Below are 27,007 nucleotides of genomic sequence, written 5' to 3'. Positions count from 1 at the left end.
TCAGCAGAGTCTGCTGGACACCTGTGGGACACCTGTGGGACTCCTTCGAGAGTGTTATGAAGTGACACTGAACATTCATTGCCTTTGGAGGCAGACGGGCCTGGATGCAGTCTCAGCTCTGTCACGTATTAGCTCAGTCACTTTGGGCAAACCTAACTACCTCTACTTCCTTGAATTTCCTCACCTGTAAAATGAAAATGATGCAAGAATGGTAGTGGCGAACATTATAAGAGAAGGTGTGTTTTATGTTTGAAGATAACAGGCACTCAGTTCGATCACTATATGAATGAACCTAGCTGGCTATGCGGACACACTGCTCTCCCAGGACTTCCCTGTGGCCTCCCTGGGCCTGACTCAGGGTCCACGTTGAGCCCACGTCTTCTAGAGTGCAGGCAGAGAGCCCGCTGCTGCCTCTCACTCACGGTGCCTTATAACAAGCACACTCACGATTCCGACATTTGACCTCCGTGGTGTCTATCTGCATCTTGAAGTCAGAATCCTCCCAGCCAAGATACCACTATATGAAATTTCTTCGTTTTTTAAAAAAATCTCAGGATTGTATGAAAATGATTGAAGAATCTGATAAACAGGATGATACAATTGCCCTTTAATGAGATTTAAGTACAATTTATTCTAGCATTTTGAAAACTGTTCCCAGGGAATACTGATTTTCTGAGATGGTTACATGTTCTTAGAAGGAAAAAATAGGATTCTAAGGATTAAAAACATTTGGGGAAACTTGGGTTAAACAGCTTTTTTTAGTCCTCACCTGAGGATATGCTTTGTTGATTTTAGAGACAGAGGAAGAGCAGGGAGAGAGAGATGGGCTGCCTCTGACATGTGCCCAGACAGCGGATCAGACTTGCAACCTTTTGGTTTACAGGATGATGCTCCAACCAACTCACCCAGCCAGGGTTCTTTTTTCCTTTTAGTTCATGATTTCTCAGAGTTTTGGTATTCTAATTTGTGCCACGGATGTTGAAGAGACCTGCTGTAGAGCAGACAGGCAACAAATATTTGTTCCATGAGTGAATAAATAAATGAATGGCTGAGTTAGACCTAGATTGCTCCTTCTGGTCTAGCTTTGCACCTCATCAGCTTCCCTTCTCCCCTCACATTTCATCCCTTCCTTACATGAGCCTGGACCTGACTTGCCCCCCTTCTCCACTAGCCACATGTTTTTGAAGAACTGTGTGCCCCCACCCTGATCCTTAGGATGGGAGAGAAAACACCAGTGCTTCTGGTGCGTTAAACATTCAGGAACGCTATGTCCGTGCTTGTGATGTGAGGTCTTCTGTTGGATGTAGTAACCCTGAGACTTCTTAGTCAATATGGTCTTGAGCTCTTTTCCCCCTGAGATGCTAAGCTCTTAGAAGGAGCACCCCAGGCAGGAGGTGACTGTAATAATAGCCAGTCATTGAGGCTGCTTCAGAGGCTCACCTGCCCTGTCCTCCTCCTCCTTACTTGTACTGACTTGGCAACTGCCCTTTGGAAATCGCAGAGTGGCTTGTTGGCTTGTTTCCTACTCTTTGCCCAAACAAAGGACCCTCTGAGAAACTGAGCACTGCCTTTGCTTTAGGGAGACAATGTAGAGGTGTCCCACCACAGGTAAATGCATTGTTCTGCTTGGAGCATATGGACTATAACAGCTTTTAATTCCTGTTCTCCTAATACCAGCCAGAAATGCTACTGTTACTGAGCAAACTGGGACTGTGCTGCCTGGCACCTTGATATATGACCCAACAATTAGTGTTAAAGGAAACAGGTTTTGATTAACAGGGTTCCAACTCTGGAGGAGGGGCTGAGAGTACTCCTGCTCAAAGCCCTCCTTTTCCATAAGCCCCAGAGTCTCCCTTGCTCCTTCTAAAAGCCTAAGCCAAAACCATGCCCAGAAGTTTCCCATTTCCTTATCTGTCCTTAAGCCAGTCAGGCGAACAGGTCTCTATCCTCTGGAATGTGCACTTGTGGGTTTCAGAGTCGCCATCCTCTCTCAGCTGCTCTCTCCTTCAGGATCTGGGGTGCGCTGTTCTCAGAATCCATGTAGTGGTTCAGAAAAACATGTGTATGTTACACTGGATCGTGGTGGAGTCCAGGGAGGCACACGTCTCAAGAGAGTGACTTCTCCATATGTCCTTCAGTACATTCCTCAGGGAAGCAGAGGTACCTCCTTTCTCACTCCAGACTGCATGGCTTCTCTCCTCTCTTACTCCAGATGAGTAGCTTTTCTCTCTTCTCTTTCAGTCCACCCTCATTTTAAATGCTCAGCCTGGAACATCCTGCATGATCTCATATCTGGCCTTTACTATGGTGTGTTAGTGTGTACCATTTTTGCCAGTTCCCCCATATCTCTTACCTTCTCTTTGCTGCCATTTTCATCAGGGCAAGAGTTCCCAACAATGCAGGGACATCCAGGGTTGGGCATCCACCCCCTGCCTCTGGTGCAGGTGCTATATAGTCTCCCCCCCCCCCCCCCCCCCCCCCCCCCCCCGATATGTCACAAGTCTCTGAACATTGTCACAGTCAGTACACAATTTGCCCTGGGGGCCACCTGTCTTTCCTTCAGGAAGGCATGTCTGTTACTTTGCCATTGTTATGCAATATATCTTAAATGCCGATTCACCATATCATTCACCCTTCCCTTCCCCCAATCAAGGATTGAGAGGGATATGCTAGGCACCTTGTTACACTATGATGATATCTCATGAAGAATTTCTCTACAGTCATTTCCCAATAGAACTTCCAAAAGAAAATGCACAGAATCTTCCTGCTCCCTGACAACCCTCTCCTCTTTCACTATTAGCTGGAGAAATATGGCCGTTGGGTAGGAGAAGGTGAAGCTCCTATTTTGCAGAGATTCTGGTTGGGGTTATTGCTGCCAGGGCTCATACATTGACCTGTCACCTCACGTGCAGGGCACCAAGGACCAAAAGCCCAATCCATGCAAGATGATGGGGCAAAGGACAGGGAGGAGGAGGCTCCTGAGGAGGAAGATCAGGTGAATTGTTGTCAGGACCTTTTCTTCAGTAAATTCAATTAGTATTCCTACCTTACATTTTGTCCTTTCAGATAAAAGTAACAAGTCTCCTCATTAGAAAAATGATAATAAGTGTGGCTTTCACAAACCAAAAGAGAAGACAAGTCAGGTCCATACAATCAGAAGGGGAGGGTGTTAGTTCAGACCGCGTCTTAATCATTGTGAGTTTGGCATGAAGTAGTATAGGTAGCCCATATTTTTGAATGAGATTTCTTCTCTGAACCCCTAAGTGTATATATTTTCATAAGGATCATCCCTGGCAAGGAGAGAAATTGACTGGTTGGATTAGCTGAATCTTTGATGTGTCCTCCAAACAGCTCATTTATCCAGGATCCAACCCCAAATCATTCAACAGACACTTCTCCCTCCTTAAGAGGCCTAGCTACAGTGATTTCACATGGCAAGAAGATACACATAACATGGTGCACTTTTTAGTTAGGGAAAAGGAGGAGCGCGGGATGTGGGAATTGACTGAATGGATTTTGATCCACTATTAATGGCCCATGGCATGCTTACTATCTATTTCTAACTGTTTAGTGCACAGAGTTTCCTGGGGGAGAAGCTCCCCTCTGTAGACTGTTTTCTTTGCTTCATCTTCCCACTGTAGCTGACAGAACTCACAAGGGTGGTTTCCTGACCCAGCTCCAAAAGCACAGTAACTGGTGCTTTGAATGAGACAGGAGCTGTGGTGTGCAGGAGCAGTTTCATTTATAGAAAACAGAGGTGAGAAGGGTGCAAGAAACAAAGGCTTCTCTTGCAAAGGGCTCTTCCTTCCCCGAAGGGTGAGCTTAAAGGCCTGAGGCCATGCCCAGTGCAGACTGTCCCCTCCTCACAGTGCCTGGACTGCCTGCAGTGCAGACAGCTCTGTGGGGAGCTGGTGTGGGCCAGCGCCTCAACCCCCAGCCTGGCGCTATAGGTTGGACACCTTTCAGGAGGATGTGGTGGGACTAGGCATGACTTTGGATTACAGAAATGCTCTTGTTTTTCCAACAGATTGCATCCCACAAGTAAACAGTGTGCACAAACACACGATTTGTTTTAACATGAAATCTGCACAGATGAAGTGCAAGGCAGGGACCATATTGAGTTGTCTTTGTTTTAAGACTCTTTGTCTGGAATGATGCCTTATTTGCATATGAGAAATATGTTCTTTTTCTGCAGTGGTCTCTTCCCTCTCATTTTTTCTTTCAAGGAACAGCTCTCATTTACTATTGAGAAGCATAAAGTGTATACTTTGTTGAAGAGTAGAGTAGAGGTAGTGGCTGAAAGGAGAGACATCAGGGAAAAGTGCACATTCTTGTTTAAAGGTAAAGGGGGGTCAAATACATGGTGAGGTAAGGAGATTTGTCTTTGGGTGGTGAATGCACAGCACAGTGTACAGATGATATATCATAGGATTGTACACTTGAAATTGTACACCTATATAACTTTATTGGCAAATGGCATTGAAATAAATTTAATACATTTAATAAAATTAAATAAAAAGTTGAGCTATCTGCTTTCTTATTTCAGGTGGACCCTGAAGAGTAGAAGCTTCCAAGACATAGGGGGTATATTTATTTTTATTGCTGCTGTCCTAATTACTATAAATTTAGCAGTTTAAAACAACAGCCATTTATTATCACACAGCTTCTGTAGGTCAGCAGCTCAGCAGGACATGGTTGGGTACGTTGGTTAGGGTCTTTCCACCCTAAGGTCAAGCCATCAGCTGGGGCTGCAGTTCTTATTTGAGATTCAGGGTCCTGTCCCATGTTCTCTGGTTGGCAGAGTTCAGCCCCTTACAGCTATAAGACTGGTTCCCATTTCCTTGACACATGGCTCCTTCATCACTAAGTCAACAGTGGTATGTTGAAACCTTCTCAAGCTTTCCATGTCTTTGACTTTTCTCCCTGTTGCATCTGTCTGACTTCTGTTTTTGCCCTTCTACAACAAGCAAGATCTGTTTGGCCATAAGAGGTAACATATTCATGGCTGTGGCACTGGGGTGGGGGAGCAGGGCAAAACTCTGCCTTCCATGCTGAGGGAGAAGGAGATGCAAGGCAGGAGGCACAGCATGAACAAAGGTGTGGGCCTGGCATGCATATAATGTGAAGAGAACGTTTGTAGTACTTTCAGTGTTTTTATAATCATTTGTATGATTGAGTTTGGAAAGAACACTGGAGATAAGACTACTGAAGAACTATGATGGGGATCTACAATTGGCCAGATCCGTTATTCATGTTGGCAAGGAAGGGCTCCCCTACTAGTACAGTATAATGGGTAAGTGTGAACAGACGGAGATGTCTGATGTTCAAGTTTTGCCTGGCTTTTCCATTTATTCAGTTTACTCCCTTGGTAAAATTATTTAATTCTGCTAAGCTTGGATTTCCTCACACACACAATGAAGATAATAATACCTAGTTTATAGACATGTGGTAAGGATAAATGAGCTAGGAATATCCTGGCGTATAATCAGTGGTCAATCCATGTTTGTAATTTTTTTATTGCCTCCCTCTTTTCCTGTATCAGGAAAAAACAGTTCAGAGTAATTCACATCAAGCTGGCAATGGTTGGGATTTATTTTTCTGTTTTTTTCCTCTTCCATTAGCTGTGTGATCCTCCCTCCTTCGTGTCATTGTTTTGTCACTTTTAAAAATGAAGGTTAGGTTAATTATGCTAATCATGGTGAAAGTAAGTTTGTGATGTTAGGGCACGTTGAAATCATCACTGGTTATTTATGAAATGTGTATGATTATCTAGAGGAAAACAATCTTGATTTCCTTGAGCTCATTTTTTATTAGTCACCCTACAATGAAAGAACAAGTCCAGAAAATTTCCTGTCATTCAGTTAGACCTAGAGAAAACCAATCATCACGAAGAGCATGTTGGAATGGACATCCCCCGTGGGTGGGCAGAGTAACCGTCTGGATAAAGGATATGAACTGAATGTGAGTTGAGAGGTGCAAAAAGTCAAATGCCCCCTCCCCCACAAGCTCTTCTGTCAATCTTCTATCAAGTGCCCCAAATACTAATTTCAGAGATTTCTTCCTTCCTCCCTTCCTTCCTTCCTTCCTTCCTTCCTTCCTTCCTTCCTTCCTTCCTTCCTTCCTTCCTTTCAGCAAGGAATCTGCATTCTAGTTTGGTTCTAGGACTAATTAACCATAAATCACATACCCTTTCTGGGTTCCATTTATGAATGACCAATGCTGGTCTAGGGTGATCTCTGGGGTTCTTTCTTTAAGATTCTACAAACTAGACAGCCGAGACAGTGGATTTGTAAAATTTTTGATCTTCATGAATAAAAGTTGGACAACCACTCCGGTGAGCAACACGTGCTCCAGAAGGACTACTCTGAGGGGCAGGCAGGAAAGGAGGCTGTTGTAGGGTTTCTGCGGGCAACAGTGAGGACTGACCTGGATGGGGTCGGAGTTCAAGGGGCATGAGGGTGAGGTGATCAACGGAGGAGATGGTCTCATGGGTGACAGGGGAGGATGGGATGCCGTTCAGGCCCTTGCCCACTTTCCCAGCCTTGCTGACAGTCTTTGACTGGATCATCTAGTTACTGAATTCTATTGTGCAAGTTTCATCTGTACATGAGGCTAATGCTAAATTATTTGTCTGAAGGTTGGAGGGGGATGTCAAGGTATGTAGCTCTCTGTTTATTGATCTATGAGGTAAATTTATTTCAGGATGTACATGATCTCATTTGCCTCACAAGAAGACAAAGAATTTAATCTAGCATTTTATCGGTCAGAATTTAAGGAAAAGTAGGATAGAGATCTGAAAACTTGACTTCAGTGTAAGCTCTGACAGTAACCAGAAATGACGAGAACATGAGCATCCAAAACTCATCTGGCTCCCATCCATTATTAGCGATATGGGAATAATAATAACATCTGTCCTACCAGCCCATAAAGCTATGTGAGGTGGTCTACACAATGCTTTGCACTTAGTAAATGCTCTGTAACTATTAGCTGTTACTATATATTTCCAGTCCTAGTACAGTACTTGGAAGACTAGAAACAGTCAAGAACAGTTATTGAATGAATGAATGAAGAAAGATGTGTGGAAAAAAAGGAAAAAAAGATGTGAAGTTCAAAGTAAGTCAAAATAAATTCAAAGTGCGTGCCCAGTAAGAATGTTATCCTGTTTGTTGACTGAAGCAATGGTTTTCACACATACAGCAGCACTGTAGAAAAACCCTCAAATCTTACACATCTCTCCCTACCTAAGTGAGGTAGATGGCATGTTGCTAGTGTGTTACCTTAGATCAGTGATAGCTTCGTTGACTGCCCCATCTAATACAGAACTCCCTCCCATTACTCTCTACCCTTTGTCTTGCCTTTCCTCCACCTCAGCTCACACTATCACTTGCCAAGTCTATTTTTGTTTTTTATTTGACTCACCACATTGGACTGTGAGATCTGGGAAAGCAGATCATTTGCCTGTTTTTGTCTTTTCTCCCGAATGTGCACTGCATTTGTAGAATAGTACATGGCACATAGTAGGCACGCACAAAAAATGATGAGTTAATGGTACCTTTTGGGGATTCTTCAGCAGTGAAAATAACTTTTCTTAAATGATCAAGCCCTTATCACTCTATCCATCATTACTCAGAGTTTATATTATATTACATCCAGTTTTAAGGCGAGAAAAGCAGTTATCCTTTTGGGGGGCTGTAGTAGGAATCCCTGCATATGGATGGATCTTATGATCAGGACCTGGGCGTTGTTTGTATATGATCATTTATCTCCTTAGAAATGGTTAGGATAATTGCTTCCCAAATAGAGGTGCCCTCAATCCTGACAGCTACAGAAGTGTGTTAGTTAGGAGCAACACCAATAATTCTGCTCGGTGCCCCATAAAAAATTAATGGCCATTAAAGTCAAATTGGCTTCCTCACCAGCAAATGAACTTTACTGCCCGCTTTAGCTTACAGACTCTTAGTAACCAATATGTAAAAAATACCAACTAGGGAAAGATATTTTCCTGCTTTATAGGCTTTAAAAAAACCATTTAATTCAATCTGGCACCCAGGCTGAATGTAAAATAGCTGCAAAGCAGTATTGATGGGGCAACACGTGATATAATTAAATCTATGTATCAATCCATCAAGTGAAAGATAGAAATCAATCACATGCAAACAGACACCTTCAGGTGGGAAAAGAGCCAGGCATCTGCTACAGCCCCGTTCCTGCACTGTTCCCTGTTGGTCTTTTCTTGGAGGTTATTCTCACCAGCTGCAGGATTATTTTGTGGTGTTTTCTGAGCTTTTGCTTTGTGCAGGGCTCTGAATAAAATTTGAGTTTCTGAGTTTACATGGAGGTTTTAAAGTTAACCATTTCTGGAAAAAAATGACTAAGTGACTTTTCCTTTGTAGATGGCTATGAAGCAAAGAGCCATGAGCTGGAGCCTAAAATCCACTTGGGGAAGTTGGTAAACCTGTGGATTTAATTCTGATTATATTTGGGGTGATCCCAACACCATACTTCAAAATAGAGTGCCATTTGCCGCCACAAAGCCTGGGTGAGAACCCAGGCTCCATCATGCACAAATTCTGTGGCCTGGAGCGAGATAATGAATCGTTTTCTAAACCTCAATTTTCTCACTTGTAATTGGAGCTTATGGATGATTAAAGTGTTCTGGATACATTCTCATTTAATCCTACTTTATAGGATGGTGTAGGAGTAAATGAGGCAATATATATAAAACACTTACCTCAGAGTCTGATAAATTTGTACTATTGCTACTGCCAGCAGCTAAGATGTACTGCTTGCTGTCTGAGGGGCCTCTTAGAAGTGCTTTACATGTATTCACTTTTTCCCCTTTATTTTCATTGTTGACACTGTTACAGATGTCCCCATGGATCCCCCTTTGCCCGCCTCTGTCCATCCCCTGCTCCCCTTCTCTCTGGCCTTCACCACACTGTTTTGTCTGTATCTATGAGTTATGCTTATATCCTCTTTGGCTACATCCCATGTAAGCACTGCTTTATGCCCATTTTATATGGTTGAGGAAACTGAGGTACCAGGAAATGAAGAGTCCTGTTTTAGTCCTGGAAGAATCCAGGTTAGTGGGATGTCAGACTCCACGTGCCTGATTGGCTGTTGGTACTTCCTGTCGGCTGGGGCCCACCTGTCTCCTCTTTTTCTAGCTTTATAACTCGCCATGGTCATTTCCACTTTCGTTTTGTCTTCCTGGTTCATCCTGTTGTTCCTTTAGATGTTCCGGCACCGATACATTTATTGGTGGAAGGGAGCTCTTGACATATACATTGTAGAATAAAAACGTACATCATAGAACTTAAGAATGGCAAAGATCTGCTATTCCAAATATATGTACATGTGGCTAAAACCAATGTTAGGTGACATATCACAATAATCAGCATAGATGTTTTTGCTTCAGGGTTGTGTAAATCCTTAAGAGAAATTGGTGAGAAATATTTAAAAACCAAATTGAAAATTTAGTATCGTTTATGGCTAATCATGGGATTGTGAGTTATTTCTTTACTTCTTTACAATTTTGGCCTTTTCTTAATTTTATGCCACAATGAACTTATATTACTTTTGTAATCATAAGAAAGTGCTTTCTTCAAATAATAGGCAAGTTGATTGCAAATAGGAGCTCACAGCATTATTCTTATATTGCTTCAGGCTCCTACTCACTCCTAGGCATGCATCCTGGTCACCTCCATAGGACTGTGAAAGAAAAGCTGATCAATATTTTGGTGCTAAGGGGAGGGGATAGTAAGAGAGGGAATGTTTAAAAACCCTGTGAGCTCAGTTAGAAGTATGCCTCAGTTCACTGACCTTGAAAATTAACCTAGAGTAACCAGAGGACTAAGTCCCAGAATAAATAAACAAGAAAGAAAATTCATCTCCAATTCTGGCCAAATGTTAACAACATGTTGTGTTTCCATGATGCTGAAACTTACTAATCTAATGAAAAACAACATCAGTCAAGCCATTGGAAACACTCAAAAATCAATATGGGTGTCATTTTATAGATCAAGCTATCATTTTATAGATAGAATTTCTCGTCTGTTCAGGTGTTTGTTTAGTTACCAGCTGACACGGCTAGAGGTCACACTGGATTCTGAACAGATACTGGTGTCTGAAAGAGAGTAATTATAAAAATGCCACGGTGCAAAAGGAAATACGATGAAAAAGGCTCTTATACCTTTCAGGGGCATAAAAGACCCATTGAAACATTTCATTTTCTAACAAAGTGATTGTTAATTTTTTATTTTATTTTTTTTGATAGCACAGTGCAATCCATTTACTACTAGGCTGGAAACCTTTGGATATAAAGAAATTATAGATTGTATGGAACAATCCTCCACACCAGTAATAATCTCCCAGCTACATCGATCCATTAACACTACTTATAATAAGAGTTGCTTAGTAGCTAGTGGGAAAGGAGGCTCTGGAACTAAGGCATTTCAAAATCTTTTCTATGAGAGCAGAGTTTCTGAAGTGGGGAGAGATGCTATTGTTAAGTTCTTGAGAATGTAGAGAGGAAAAGCCTATTATTTGTGTACACCAAAGAGGAGATACCATACAATAATGGGATCTCACATTTAGAAATTATAATACTCTCAACTATTTGATGTGTTTTCAGATCTGTTTTGTCACTCTATTCCTGTCACAGCCCTGTGCCATGAAGAAACTGAAGTATGGTTGAATCATTTGCTCAAAGTTACTGACAGAATGAAACTTACAACACAGGCTACTATAGCTACCAAGTTGGGGCTTACACACTGTAATTGTCTGTCTTGAGAATTTGTTGTTATGGTGCAAACATGTCTGTATGCAAAGTAAAAGCAAATAAGCAAGCAAACAAAAAAACCACCACCCAGTTTGCTTTGTCTGAATAACATTTAATGTATAGACATGCCCAGATCAATGAATGCGAAGTGCAGTGTTTTAAAAAGTTTGGGTAATTGACTATTATTTTTCTTCTTATCCAGATGCTTTGACACTATTTACGCCCAGCTGAAGTTAAGATATGGCTAGACATTGAGACACAAAACAAAGAATCATGGGGTCAAATTATGCATTCTATAGTAGTTGTGATTTAGGTTTGAGTACAGCTAGATGATTGTCACCTTTAAGTTTGTTTGCCAAAAAAGCAATTGGTGGAAATAATGAGGACAGATTGAGAGATATGTAGTAGAATCTCATGCTTCACTTGGGAAATTTGAAGTATTTAAAAAGAAAGGATTTTCCCATTTAAGTCCTTGATGATGTGTTTCTCACTACCCTCGGCTATTAATAGACAAAGAGATTGAAAGGAGGCAATGGGGATTCCGACCATAGAAACCTGATGTGAGTCTGAGGTGACGCTGTCTTAGTGACTGTGACTGACTGGGACACAGCACAGAACGAACAAAAATAACAAACCAAGACCCTGCTTGCAAGGCACTTAAGAGTCTAGTGGGTGAAGAAGCAAAGAAAATGCGTGCCCTTTCAGGTAGTAGTAAGTACTAGGATGGAAAACACAGGTAGGAAGGAGAAGGGAGTGACTGGGGCGCTGTTTCAGATAGGGTAGTTGCTTAGGCAAGGCCTTTTTTTCTTTGACAAGGTAAAATTCAATAGTATATTTTAATTAATTATGGTTATGTAAAAAGGCTGAGTTTTTCAAAGACAGTAGATATGAAAAGATTAAGGCAAAATGTGATGGCAAAATCACATCTTTCTCATTTGTCTGCCCTGCTGCTGCTGCTACTGGAGCTTTGCCTTGACTCCGCCACCCCGCCCAGCTCTCCCCTTTACCCACAGAGTTCTGGTGACTTCCATCCATCTGTTCTTCAGGTCTTGGCTTAGATGATCCCTTGCTCAGTTCTCCCTAAATATCCTATACTTCCACTTTTGAAATAGTAATGCCACTTGTAATTTTATGTTTAATGCCAGTCTGTCCTGCTGATTGAGTTACCAGAGTGTTAAGATCAGGCTTCCCTGTTCAGCTTTGCACTTTCTTTTTTTATCCCTAGAAACATGACTTACGATAATAAAATAAGAATTTATCTTCTATTTAGGGGAATTGGGTTCCCCTGTATAAATACATATAGTAACATAGAATGATTGAAGTTCAGTTCTTAGCACATATTGAGGTGAAGGTAGTAGATTCTGGGGTGATAAGGGAATGATTTTAGAACATTTGTTTTTGCATTGTTTTAACTAGCCATGGACTTTTCTGCTGGTGCTTTCTGCTCTGTAAAGAACCATATCGTGTAATATATTATGGGACTGAAGTTGTGAATGGCTCTTTTGCTAGTAAGTTGCAGCTGACAAGGGATGCTGTCTTGGGTTTATCTGAAAAAGCACTAATGAGCTCAGTTATAATAACAAAAATAGGCTATTATGACCATTAGTAGGCTTAACAAAAGGAGTGACATCATCTGGTTCCCCTGTTTTTAAAGACATTCTACTTGCAAGATGAAGAATGGATTGCAGGAAGAAGAGGGACTGTTTAGGAAAATATATTAATAGCCCAGACAAGAGAATAGGGGACGCTTAGACTAGAGTTGCGGAAAAAAGAGAAATGGCCGTGTTTGACATGTATCCTGGAAGTAGTAGAATCAAGAGGATTTATTTTATGAATTGTATATAGGAGGTGAGGTTTGCCAAGAGCAACTGGCTAAAGGGTGGTGGTACTTACTGAGATGGTGAGGCTTTGCTGGTAAGTGAGTGAAAATGAGAGTTCCATTATGAATGTTTTAGATTTCAGATGCCAAATTGTACATGCAATTCTCTTTTTTTGGACTAAATATGCAAATAATTACAGTTATGATAATGTTTTAAAATAATGTCTTAACCTGGATTTGGATTTTTTAAAATTTATTTTTGATTGTGAAATCCTTCTAATGATACAGGCTTTTATACTCACTTTCACACTCCTTATATTTCTGGGGCCAGCCACTTAGATGAATAAATGAAAATATGGTGGTAGAGACTTCCACGCTGCATATTCTTTACTGCCAGGCCTTGCCTCTTTCTCTCTATCCCCGTACTGCCGCATTAACTCTCTGGGCCATACCCTTGCATATCCCTTCCATTTAAGAAAAAGCATTGAACTGGGAATCATTGCTTTTGGGCACAGGTCTCCACTAGCTGAGTGTGACTCTGGAAGCTCCAATGAATATTTTTCTGAGAATTTCTTCATTGGAAAATTCTGTAATTGGTATTTTTCTCTTTCAGATGTGCAAATCCAACAAGCACTTTCAGGTTTTTATAACTTTTTTAAAGAAATGTATTTTTAGAAACACACAATTTAGAGATGATTCATTCAAAACACATGAAAGGTGAGGATGTGGAACCCTGAGATATGCTTCTCTACTTATAAAAGGAGATTGAAAATAATAATAATAATGATAATAATAATAATAATAACAACACCTACATCAACAGATTCTTGTGGGACTAAAATTAGAAAAACATCAAAATTGCCTGTTTAGGAATACATCTTCCAGAAATGTTGGTTCTCACAATGATCATTATTGGTAGATGTCATGTGACTTGTACAAGCATATCTGACCAGCAAGTGGCCCAGCTGGGACTAAATTTTTTCTTTAAGAGGCACAAACCTTCTACCTATAAGTGAAAACTAATCAACAAAACAGACAAATGAGCAAAAAAGAACCAAAGACATAAAAATAAAGAACAAATTGACGGGGACCAGAAGGTGGGGAGCAGGGTAACAGGGGAAGGAAGGGGAACATGTACAAAGGACCCATCGCCAAGGACAATGGGGAGGGCATTATTGTCTTTGGGAGTGGGGGATGAACGGAGCAGGGGAGGGCAATGGGGGTAACAGAAAAATAAAAAAATAAAAATAAATAAAAAGAATAAATAAAAGAAGGAGAAATAAATAAAATAAAATCAATTAAAAAATAAAGAGGCACAAGCCTTCCATTTCTCTTCCAGGCCCTTCCTGTCTTTTCCCCTAGCATCAGAGCTGAATATGCTTAGACACTGTGAAGAGAGTACTCAAGTGGTTATGGGCATACCTTCAGAATACGATAAAACAAGAGTCTGAAAGCAGGTTCTCATACCATGTATCTGTGTGATACTGGATAACTTGATGAATGTTCCTGAATCTCAGTCTCCTCATCTGTAATATAAGGATCATAATAATAGGTACCAGTCTCAAATAAATGAGGAGAGACTACATGATGTAATATATATCAAGCTCTTGGCAGTGTTCATGGCATGGATAAAGTCAGTAAGGCATCCTTACATGGTGGGGTTCTCCACATTGCCTACATTGAAGTTGTTACATGTAGTCTTGAAGCAAGGTCTGGACACTGCCAATCATGGCTGACAAAGATACCAAATCAAACATTGCCTTGGAAATATTGTCAGAGCAGCTCAGTCCAGATGTTGGGAGATGGCATTGCCTAAGGCCCAGCCAACATCTGGTGTGGACTGAACAGGAGGGCGGAGGCCATTGAAGAAAGGTCTCCAGGAAAGAGATGAGACTTAGATTATCCAGTGTGTTTTTGATTATGAAAAATATTATTGCTGTTTGGCAGATGTGTGGAAACATTTAGAAAATATTAGTGATACTTCATGTAAATCTAAGTAAATGAGATAAATAACTTTAAGAAAATATGGATAGTAAAGGCAATGTCATCACTGTATATCATTGGTTTGATGAACATACTATATGGTCAAAATTATTTAAGCACTGTGTACTCCAAAGTAGTAAATGTGTTCTAGTGGGAAAGTGGATGGGAAAATGGAAAGGATTGAGGGTGGTGGTGAGTAAGAGCTAAATTCTCTTCTAAAATGACAAGGAGTCGAAGAATAATATCTAAGCTTAGTAAATAAGGCAGCAGTATTTACTTAGATGCAAACTTAAAGTATTACTAGTATTGTATATGAAACTTGTGTTGATTATATTACAAATAAGCTTATATTAATAAATGATTAAGTCTATATTTTCAAACAAAATGTAGTTTGGATTTTTTTTTAGATAGATGTCATGATAGTACATGATAACACTTCTTATTCTTTTAATGTACTTTTAGCTTGTAGTGGGCAGGAACCGAATCTTTCTTATTTTTGATAACTCTGAGAACCCAATATTGAATAGATGAATTACACATTTCATTAGTTACTTTAATTACATGGCATTTCTTCTTATGAATTTATGCAAAACAGCAAAGCTTTATAATGATTTACTTAGTCAACAAATGATTTTGGTAGGCTTTTTTGGTGTTTTGTTTTCTACTTTTCAGAAAAATATCCTATCACACATTAATTTTATATTATTCATTTCTGTAATCTTAAAACAATAGATTGGTTAATTTTATTTGGAAAAGGAGGTGAGTGATGTCACAGTGCAATCATTGAGTCACATGGGAAATTATTTGAGAAATTAACTTACTTTCCACCTTGAATATTCAACATATGTCTCCAGTACCATGGGGGGCTTGGTAGGTGGTTCTCATCAGGATCTGAGAAAAGTGCTATTTGAAAATATTCCCTAGGTTGATTCTAGTAAGACATTATTGAGAACTATATTGTAAACTCAATCTGTTAATTCCATGGTTGTAATAAGAGCTGATATTCTCATAGAAGGCTTAAAAATACTATTAATGAGAGGAAGTCAAATTATTTTTAAGCATGGCAATATCTTTATAGTAAGTCACTTGAACTGAGACTTCTGCTTTCAGAAAAAATTAAGTACCAGATTTATACTTCTACCCAAAACAATCAAAGATGGACAAAATGTGTGAAAGAAGTTTGAAGAGGTTGCAGATCATGTTCTAGGCCATAAAATATCTGAATAAATTTAAAAGCATTCAAGTCACATAAAGCATATTTTCCAACCATAATGGAAATAAACTAGAAATCAATAAAGTTGTAGTCCATTTAAAAATTAACAAATGGAATTATTCATACTGTACAAAAATTCAAGTGAAAATATTTTGTTTTTTTTGGGGGGGAAAAAACCTCTCGGTTTTCACCCCTCAAAAGAAAAAAAATCATGTTAGAGTACCTACAAATGGCCGACATAGGAGTATCATTTTGTTCATAAATCTACACTGGCAAAATAGGGTACTTACTAGAGGAAAATGCTTATTCAGCAATAAACATGTGCTTTTGAGAAATGAAATGAGTCAGGAGACTTTGAGATCTAGAAGGTTTAATGCAGGGAATATTTGTACTTTCTTCTTGCATTGCACATCTAGCCAAAAATCAGTGAAACACATTTCCATCAGATAACATTTAAATAGGACTTGCAAATTTTGAACAAATTTTTTTTTCATGATGGTTGTCCTTTGGGGAAACCAACATTTTCAAGTTGGCTCTACCATACATGTTTGCAGCTAACTCACTTTATCAATTATTTCTGCTCAGCATGAAAACTGTTGTTTTGGGCCTGTTCATTGACTTGCAGTTACCTGGCATCCACTCCCACATCTGTGCTTTTGCTCATGTTGCAACTCCACATGAATGCCTGTCCTGGCTTTCCAAACCCTGTCTACTTAAGCTCCAATTTTACCTGCTAAAGACTTCCCCTCTAGTATTCTGACCTGTCCGTAATGTTCCTTACTCTGAAATCTTACAGAATTTCATATACAGTCAACACAATGAAGTATAATACAGACTCCTTTATTTATTAATTTTTAATTCAGTGGGTTTTAAACTACAGAATACATCATGACCACTTGAGAGTGATGAAAGTAATACAAGGTTTGAGCCAAACCTCAGAAATCCCAAGTCCAATAAGACTAGGGAATCATGAATTTGTATTTTACCAAAATTGCCAGGATATCCTGAGGTGATGATTTGCATATTACCCTTTGTATAAAATCCTCACCTTTTAAATGGATTTCAGTGATTTAACCTGGTTCACTCATAGAGATGCACAGCATCTAATTCTTTTATATGTTTATATTAACAAGTAAAAGTGCTAAGAATATAATGGATGCTCAAGAAATGCTAGCGAAATTATTGAAGCAGTGTAGTTACACATTAAATGTATGTACTCTTCAGTTATTTTTGCTTTTAATAATTGCATAGCCACTCATCTTAATTTAAATTTTTTCCCTAAACTTGTGATTTGACTTTTCACTTGAATCACTGAATTTTAGAACTGAAAGGGATTTCTAGAATTAACTTAGCTTGGTTCTTTCATTTGTTGATGAAGCAGTTGAGGGTATGAGAGGTTAAGTGACTTAGCCAAGTCACACAACTAATTGCTGAGAGAGCTACACCTACAGGAGCCAAGTCTCCAGCCTCCCCAGCCTAGTGCTCTTGCTGCTGTACATGTTATCCCTTACTAAGAAATTTGCTTGTAATGCTTGGTAGTGATGCAAGTGATAAGATTTAAACATGCATTTCTCAATAAGTGACTAAAAACTTCATGTCTTTCTAAAGAACTTACAGTGGCTGTTAGCTTTCACTTATTTGGTCTGGATAATTTGGGGTCAGATAATTCCTTGTCTTGGGCCTGTCCTATTCATTGTAGAAATTTTAGCAGGATCCCTAGCTTCTAATCACTGGTTGCCAACAGCATCCTTTATCCCAGTTTGACCAATAAAAAAGTGTCTCTGGAAATCGTCAGGTGTCCCCGGGAAACAAAATCACTCCCAGCTGAAGACCCCTGATTTACATGAAAACATAGATTCTTGTGTTCTTGGATTCTTGGATTCTTGGAGTCTTGGAAAGACTCATAAAAGGTCTTTCAAGATCCTTTCAAGACAGATTTGTGCAGGGGAGGATGCTTTGCATTTGAAGCAATCAGTCTCCGAAGATACCATATGTATGTTGCAAACAAAAGGATAGTGACATTAAGAGTGCAGTGCAATGCTATAAAGTGTTAGAGAATGTACTAAGGCGTGTGATGATGGGATTTAGATGGATTTTTATGGCTTTTTATATTTATACAAATTTTTATTACACTTCCTTTTATCCTCAGTGCTACAGTGCTTGTTGTTTCTTTTAGTGGTATGTTATGTTGTGGTATGAAGAATGGTTTACATCTATAAATGATGGAGTTGGACTAGATGATCTTGTTTAAGCCTGTATTGCACATTTATAGTACAAATTCCAATTATGATATGCTCAGAATAAAATATTTTTTGGCAGAAAGAAGAAAAAGAGTGCTAGAGAAATGCTCCATGTAATAATGTAAACTTCATCAGGAAAAACTGTCCTGTTCTAGAGTCAAACATGGGATTTTACTTAGAGGACATATGTCCCTAGAGACCTCATACACAATGGTTCTAATTAAAATAAAATACTAACCTCCAATGACTTTCTTGTTCTATGGCTAAAACAAAATACTGCATTTGCTCTGAGCAATATTCTGCTCAATTAGGTCCATTAGGGGTTTAACACTTAAAGGAAATAATATTCAGCATTTAAAATATTGATGATTTTCATAATTAAAATATAGAAATTATAAATATCAACTGCTTAGACTCCAATTAGCTTATTAGCATGCAGTAGGGAATACACACTTGCATTATTGATACCATTTTTCTTATTCAGTCCATGGCAAGGAAGCACTGTCAGCTCTTAATAGGACTATGTCAAGCTCTCATACAAGCTAGCTCCTGGCCAAAGTCTGACACAGGCAATCGATATCTGGTCTTAATTATGTTAATGAGAAAAAAGTTGCCTTTTTGTAGGTAAGCTAAATGCTCACCGTGTGTAGGGAGCCCAGCACTTGTAAATGCTCACTGTGTGTAGGGAGCCCAGCACTTGTACTTCTGATTTCACCCTAAAGGCTGCAACAAAAGGTCAGGGATCTTCTGATGCAAAGTAATTAAAATATTGATGATATGTGTACCTTCTGAGCTTATTCTTGGATCAGGGTGTGAGTGTAAAGCAGAAGTTCTTTTTCATATATGTTATGACTGCAGCCTTTGGAGTAAGGATTTAGATGTGTGAGTGCCCAGAAAATCTACACTGTTAGCCTTTATAAGAATAGTCCTGGGGTTGTTTCTTCCTTCCTTTACAAAATTGAGTCCATTAATGTATATTCCTCCTAGTCATGCCAAAGGGCATTTGAGTTTGAGAAACAACATTGCAGACATGGAGAAAAGTAGGTTCCATCAGATCATTATTGAAACCAGACAGGGATATACTTCACTGGGGTTGTCAGGCCTCTAGTCAGGTATCTGTGGATATTCCAGTTGAATTAATTGGATTAGCTTTCTTAGTAATTTATCTCCTTAGAGCAAGGTGTGTCCTATAGACTCCCTATCTTAGAATCACCTAAATTTCTTAAAATGCATACATCCTAGCTTCACAACCAGATATTGTTTCTATAGGCCTGTGATAGAGCTCAGGAATAAATGTACATTTCTAACAAAATGATCAGGTGATTCTGATACTCTATTGTTATTTGCAGATGACATGATACCTTATATAGAGAACCTTAAAGATTCTACCAAAAAACTGTTAGAACTGATGAATGAATTTAGTAAACTAGAAGGGTACAAAATAAATATCCAGAAATCAGTTGCATTTTTATATACCAATAATAAACTATAAAAATGGAAATTAAGAAAACAATCCCATTCATAATTGCTTCAAAAAGAATAAAATATCTAGAAACACATTTAACCAGAGATGTTAAAGATCTGTATTTGAAAAATTATAAGACACTGAAGAAATAAATTTAGGAAGATACAAATAAGTAGAAACATACTGTGTTCAGGGACAGGAAGAATTAGCATCATTAAAATGTCCACACTACCCAAAGCAATCTATAGATTCAATGCAATTCCTGTCAAGATACGAATAGCATATTTCATAGAGTTAGAACAAATATTCCAAAAATGTATATGGAACCACAAAATATCCCAAATAGCAACAGCAATCTTGAGAAAGAAGAACAAAATTGAAGGAATCATGTTTCCTGATATCAAACTATACTACAAAGCCATAGTAATCATAACAGAATGGTACTGGGATAAAAACATACATATAGGTCAATGGAACAGAATACAGAACCCAGAAATGAACTCACACCTCATGGTCAATTAATGTTTGACAAAGAAGTCAAGAATATACAGTGGGGAAAGATGGTCTAATCAATAAATGATGTTGGGAAAATTGGACAGATACACGTAAAAAATCAAAGTAGACCACCTTCTTATACTATGCACAAAAATAAGCTTAAAATGAATTAAAGACTTAGGTGTTAGACTTGAAACCATAAAAATTTTTGAACAAAATATAGGAAGTAAAATCTTGGACATTTCCTGTAGTAATATTTTTTATGGTATATCTCCTTGGGCAAGGAAAACAAAGAAAAAAATAAACAAATGAGACTACATCAAACTAAAAAGTTTTTGCACAGCAAAGGAAACCATCAAAAAATGAAAAGACAGTCCAGTGAATGGGAGAACATATTTGCTGATACATCTGATAAGGGGTTAATATCCAAAATCTATAAAGAACTTATAGAATGCAACACCAAAAACCCCAAACAATCCAATTAAAAAATGGGCAAAGGACTTGAATACTTCTCCGAAGAGGTCATATAGATGGCTAATAGACATATGGAAAGATACTCAGTGTCACTAATCATGAGAGAAACAGAAATTAAAACCACAATGAGCTATTACTTCAAACCTGTCAGAATGACTATCTTCAATAAATCAACAAATAACAAATGTTAGTGGTGATGTGGAGAAAAGGGAATCCTTGTGCACTGTTGGTGGGAATGCAGATTGGTGCAGGTACCGTGGAAAACAGTGTGGATTTTTCTTACAAAATTAAAAATGGAACTGTCTTATGACCCAGCAATTCCACTTCTGAAAATATATGTGAAGAAAACAGAATCATTAATTTGAAGGAATATATGCACTCCTATGTTCAATGCAGTGCTATTTATAATAGCCATGATTTGGAAGCAGCCCAGTGCCCATTAGACCAGATAGTGGGCATTTCTATTTTAATTACTACTAATAATTATTATACATGGCTCTATGCATTACAAACCTTGTGTCTTTTTACCCTTTACCCATATACTTCCTGTATCAGAGGCTGTGAGACATTTCCATGTTGCAAAATGACCTTGGCCCTGGGCTTCTGTGTGATCACTGTAGATGACTGCGCACATTGGGACGTAGGAGTGCTCCTGGACATCTCCTGAACTGAGACGGCTAGCAAAAACTTAGGTGCACATGGGAGTTGTTGTGAGCCACAAAAATGTATCCCATGAAGCTCCAATCAAATGTAACTGTTTACAACTCAGTTTCCCTGTAGGTGGATGCCCAACATCCCTCAGTCGCTCCAAAGCCACAGTACATGAGGGAAGGAGGTGTGAGAGGGAAGAGCTGAGGGGAAACAGATAGTGGACTTAATTGATTATGTTAAAGTAGCTTCTTTTGCAAAGTGTTGAGAAATATATGATTATTAGAGCACACTGTTGTCCTCCTCTGCCAGCCATTCCCTTGAAGAGGCCCAAGTGAGTGAGAGGCCGTACAACCCAAGCTTCATTAGCTTATCAGTAAACTCACTTCTGCCCATACCAGGCTCAGCGATAGACACCTTGCAGCTAGATGTACAAAACAGACACAGAATGAATGAATGAATGAATAAATGAATGGAAAAAGTGTAAATCTTATTCTCCCAACATTTTAGATGGGGAATTTAGCAACACTTTTGAAGTCGCATAATTTAATACAATAATATTCATATTAAAAAGCAAGTTTCCTATTCATGAACTTTGCCATATGCCTCAGCGATGAATACTTCTTGTACAGTCCGTTGTTGCTGAGGTGCTCATACCTAGCATTGCCCTGGTTCAGGGAGCAAGCTATGCAGTAATAGTCTCTCTCCAAGAAAATTTCCATGTGCATAAGGCCCTTTTTTCTTTCTTTTTTTAAAAAATATTTTTATTTATTTATTTTTAGAGAGAGGAGAAGGGAGGGAGAAGGGGAGGAAGAGAAACATCATTGTGTGAGAGAAATACCATTGGTTGCCTCTTCCTTGACCCCAACTGGGGACCTGGCCCACCACTCAGGCCCGTGCTCTGACAGGGAACTGAACTAACAACCTTTCGGTTCTCAGGCCAGTGCTCAACCCACTGAGCCACACCAACCAGGCCCCATTTTTTCTTAAAAGGAATTCAGAAGTATATGATGCCTAACTACTAGGTTATTTTTTCCCAGATGTCAGAATTCTATGGCATAGTTAACTTGTGACTTCTTAAGAAGGCTCTTGGGTCGTTGTGTAGATTTTGGGAAACACAAAGGAGGTTTAATATTTTCTGATGCCTCTGAGGCTGCTTTGGCAGAAGAAGGATGTCCTGTGTCCAGTCACTAGAGTCAGCCATGTGTTGGAGTTTAGAGTGCAGTTTCTGGAGTTGGTGCCCTCTGCTTACTGTGTGACCTTCGACCAGTCGCTTAATCCTATGGTGCCAGCTCATTTTCACCCTCTGTTAAATGGGACTGTTTTGAGGATTGAATGAATTAATATTGTGATTCACAAAAGCTCAATGAATACTAACAATTGCTGTCATTATGCTTTATCTTGCTTTCAATGCTAATTGCCTCTTGGCATTGGCAAGCATGTTTTATTGGTGACACTCAGTAGTGAAATTACAGTTAGGGTTACCCTTGGATCTGTACGTACCTCACTTGTGAAAAATTATTTTGAAGTCAAAGTTGTTGTGAAACTCTTTTGTTAAATAACTGAAAGATAAAAGCCCACTTATTCTTTAGCATATTAAAAAATAAATGAAAGAAATCAACAAGTTGGCCTTTTTCTTTCTCTTTGGAAACAAGGATATTGAAGAGCCAGCGTTGGTGCCTAATGAACCAAGAACCCAAACCTTGGATTTCATTACTATTATGATGCCAGATCCCGCTAGAGTCTCTTATCAAATGTGGCCTCATTAAGTGCAAAAGACTATGCACTTTTCCATTAAATTGTGCTGAGCTACCTTGTGGCTGACATGACACAAAAATGAAACGTAATGATTTGAAACCTCTTCCTGTAGTTGCACATCACAAACAGGTACAAGCACATGCAAAACGACTTGGGAACCCTCCTGTATCCAGGCTCCATTCTGAGTAAGTATGCTGAATGTCAAACCTATTTAATGAGGCTCTGTCAATAAAAACTCAATATAAAACCACGCCATAGTGTTATCCTCTTTTAAATAAGTCACCTCAAAGACTAATTCAATAGATATGATTTTGTTCCTCCATTGAAGAATTAACTGTTTGTAAACAGATTAGAGTGTAATCTGCACTTTTTGATAGCCAAGAATTTTGTAAACATATTTATAGCCTTGGATAAAGGAATGACACATTGCTTTCTAATAATAATTGCTAACACTTGCTCTGTACCAGACATGGTTTTACATGCTGTGTATGTGTTAACTAACTCATCTAATCTGTTGGTAGTGGAGGAAATAGAAGAACAGAGAGGCTATGCCATTTATTCATGATCCTAAAGCTAGTGAGTGGTAGAGCTGAATTCACATCCAGGAAGTCCAGTTTGGGTCTGCAGTTTCAACCACTAAACTACTATTATTTCTCACATTTCTCCTTAATTATATTGGTTTCCTCAAGGCAGGCAGACACACTAAGCACTGAATGGTGAAATTGAAACCATAGAATGCAAGTTTGGACCTGGCAATATTTATGTCTTATTTTGTTTCTCAGTGCAGAAGAATACGATATGAAATGCAGCCTAATTTTGAATCAGGTGAATCAGCTGAGAGGTGGCTACAAAACTTGCCCGAGGTGATCTGGAGGTACGAGAGAGAGCAGGAATAGGGATGAGCCTCTGACTGACTCTGTTTCTTAGCTAAAGCCACTAGAGAATGTGTCTTCCAGTGACAATCATCAGTGGCTGTAGGGGATAGAAATAACTGGGAGACAATTAGTGATTCCAGAGGGAAGTGACAGAACATGAAATGCTTGGGGGCAAAAGGAGGGTTGCAGGGATCTGGCTGATGGTAATAACTTCATTGCCACCCTCAACTTAATACAAGATTGATGATATATTTTACAATGGCATTCCAAAAGGATCTTACTATCCCAATGCTTCCAAGCATCCATGTTTTGGAGTTAGCCCATATTTCTAATCCCTGAAATCTTTTTCCAGAGGCAAATACACGTGGGCAATCCTACAAACTCTTCCCTAGTCTTACTGGGAAGCATAGTGCTTCTGTATTTTCTTGACTGGGAAAGTATGGTATTAATTTATATCAGAAATAATGGCTGTTAAATAAGCATATTATATGCAAACAAACTAAAATACCAACACAAATTGCAAAATAAAAATAACTTATAATCCCGCTATTCAGAAACTATCATAAACTATCATAGGGCAGAATCGTCCCTGTGCATATTTGTAGTTCTAACAACTTGGGATCACATGCATCTATAATTTTCACTTTATATGAATGTATTTCACTTTATATGAATATTTCTCCAGATCATTACATATTTTTAAAATTTGGGTTTGCAAACACCATTGATTGAGTGAATGATAACTTGCACATTGTACCATAACTTAATGTACTCCTCTTCTTGGATGATTAGGTTCTTTATAGATGTTTGTTATTTTGAGTAAAAGGTTTTTTTATGCATGAATCATTGTCTGAATTTTTAAAATTATTATTTTTTTAAAGATAGTCCTCTTTAGGATAGGCATTCGTTTTCAAAGACTATGCAGTTTAAAACAAAATCTTTAATATGCATTATAATTTTTTACTGAAATTTCTTACTGATTTTGTTTTGTTTTGTCAGCTCCATAAAAGGATGTTTGTTTCATCAAATCCTCTCCTCTGAAATTATTATCTATATTTAAATGCTGGAGCATTATTGTTAAAAGTGTTTAATTAATTTGATAGTCCAACCATCCTATCCTATTTAATTCCCATTTCTTAAATGTTTGTCATCTATGTTTCTTCTTTTGCAAATGAAATATCTGCTTACACTCTTTTCTTAAATTTAACATATTAAAGAAGAGTTTGCTATTATATGTTATGAAAAAAATGTTGGAAATTCTGGACAAAATTGTTGAAAACAAAACATACTAAATGCCAATCAAACAACTACACAAGAGTTTAACATTTTTTCTTTATCAGTGCTCAAGAGTGGTTTTTATGAAATGTGTGCAGAGATGTAGTCCACATGAGTAGCATGTTAATAATATCTCCTATAGGGCAGAATTATAGTGTAGAATTTTGGAAGAAGAGAAAACCGTTCTGTGTATACGCATGCATTCCTGAGCCTTATTTACTACTCTAAGTGTATAATTCATTGCTTCTGCATTCCTACAATGCATTATAACAACTTGAAAGAGAAAACAAATGAGCGAGAAAAACAAGTTGTCAAAGCATTGTCAGATGCCTTTTCCCCCGTCCAACCCCCATCGGTTAAACCGCCTAATGACTTCTTCGGCCCTGTTCACCAAATTAGCTTTCAGTTTGTTCACGGAGATCTATAGCTTTGGAAATGTGCATTTTGTTTGAACATTTTCCCTTTTAACCCTCTGGTGTTTCTTTTTCTTAAACAAAGGACACAGTTTGCTTAGCTGCAAAATTTTGTCTGTATTTTTCAGAAATTAATGTGATTCTTCCCAAGTCTGAGAACAATATTCCATTTGGCTTAGCTCCAGTGGTCTTCAGAAAGAAAAAAAAAGCACAAACTGTAAAGAGAGTAATGATTTGTAGAAACCTGCAGGAAGCCTTGGTCCTTGGTCCAGGAGCGTTACTGCTGACAATTACACAAATGGTGTTCCCGTGCAATTATCCCAGCAATAACCGACAGCAAGCAAAAATTAGAGAGGCCTGATGCGATTTGTGCCCAGAGGTTTCTATGTAGCACTTTGTTTGAATCAAAATGGCTATCTTTATTTTTTCTCTTCTTTGAAGAAAAGGATTAGTCAACTCCTTAGGAGAATATAATTTTCTTCCATTTAGTTTTAAATGGCATTAGTACAGCAATCAGACGTCAAGTTGAAAGATAAACAGGCCTGCTCCTGGGTGCATAAACGTTGAAAATATCAGGTAATAGGGGTTCCATCTTCTTAGCTTTTGCATTTTGAATAACGTTAACCTTGTACAGTATTGAGTTTTGTTTTCTTAAACTGTTTTCTGTCTACAATGGGCAATCAGTTCCATGATTTAAAAATATACTGTGTACCGTCAAGTTTTCCAATTGGATTTGAGTGCGTAGAAAAAAAATTCAATTTGTTTTTTTTCGTTGTTGCGTGATTACTGCATTGTGTTTATTTCCACAATTCCCTCAATGTCACCATTCAACTAGCCTTAATTGAAAACTACTTGTGTTTACTCTTTGCCCAGGATATTACATTTCAGGATATATGCAGTACATCTTAAGCAAATCGGATTGGGTGAATAAAATACTCACTTTTTAAAGATGTAGTGTTGAAGGTCATGTGTGAAGTGTGGTGAAAAGTAATAGCCCCCAGGTCCATGTAAGATCTCTGGCAGCCACCTTAACAAAAACCAAATGCAGCCGCCAAGCAGAAGAGGGGGAATGGATATGTGCACAAACCCACATCAAACAAACCCTTCTGTCAAAAATGACTATGGACCGAAAGACAGTTTTAGTGAAGCTGCCTTTGGAAATTGTGCAGACTGTTTGGCTGGAAAGGAAACAGCAGAAATGGACAAACAAATCTGTTTCTCTGCCCTTATTGCTCTGAATGGAAAAATGGATTCCAATGGACAAATAAGGTATCTCCTCACTGGAGTCTAAAAAGACAACATCCCAAATGATTGGAAGTTTGGTAGTGTTTTAGACAATGGTTCATTTTTTTCCCCTGAGGGAGGTGCTGGGAATTTTCTTTTGCTTATTTTATCTATTAGAGAAACAGAAACAATCTGGTAATTTTCTATATTTAAATGCCGAGGCCGAAATTGCCTGGTATATGGTTATTGCTAAGTAAATGCTTGTTAGATGAAATATTATTCGGCATAGTTGTGGCCTGAAGCCTGGACCAGTTTCATGACCATTTGACTTATTGGTACTATGCC

At 38.6% G+C, this 27,007-nt stretch overlaps 1 protein-coding gene across 2 annotated transcripts in view; it reads left to right on the top strand.

The window, feature by feature from the left end:
* Positions 1-27,007, top strand: part of NXPH1 (neurexophilin 1) — a 287,216-nt gene that overhangs the window by 92,907 nt on the left and 167,302 nt on the right. The gene's annotated exons all lie outside the window — the stretch shown is intronic.

This window comes from Phyllostomus discolor, chromosome 10 (assembly GCF_004126475.2).
Source record: "Phyllostomus discolor isolate MPI-MPIP mPhyDis1 chromosome 10, mPhyDis1.pri.v3, whole genome shotgun sequence".
Lineage (NCBI taxonomy): Eukaryota > Metazoa > Chordata > Mammalia > Chiroptera > Phyllostomidae > Phyllostomus > Phyllostomus discolor.
The sequence above is the reverse complement of the archived record's forward strand: the minus strand, read 5'-3'. Positions and strand labels throughout refer to the sequence as shown.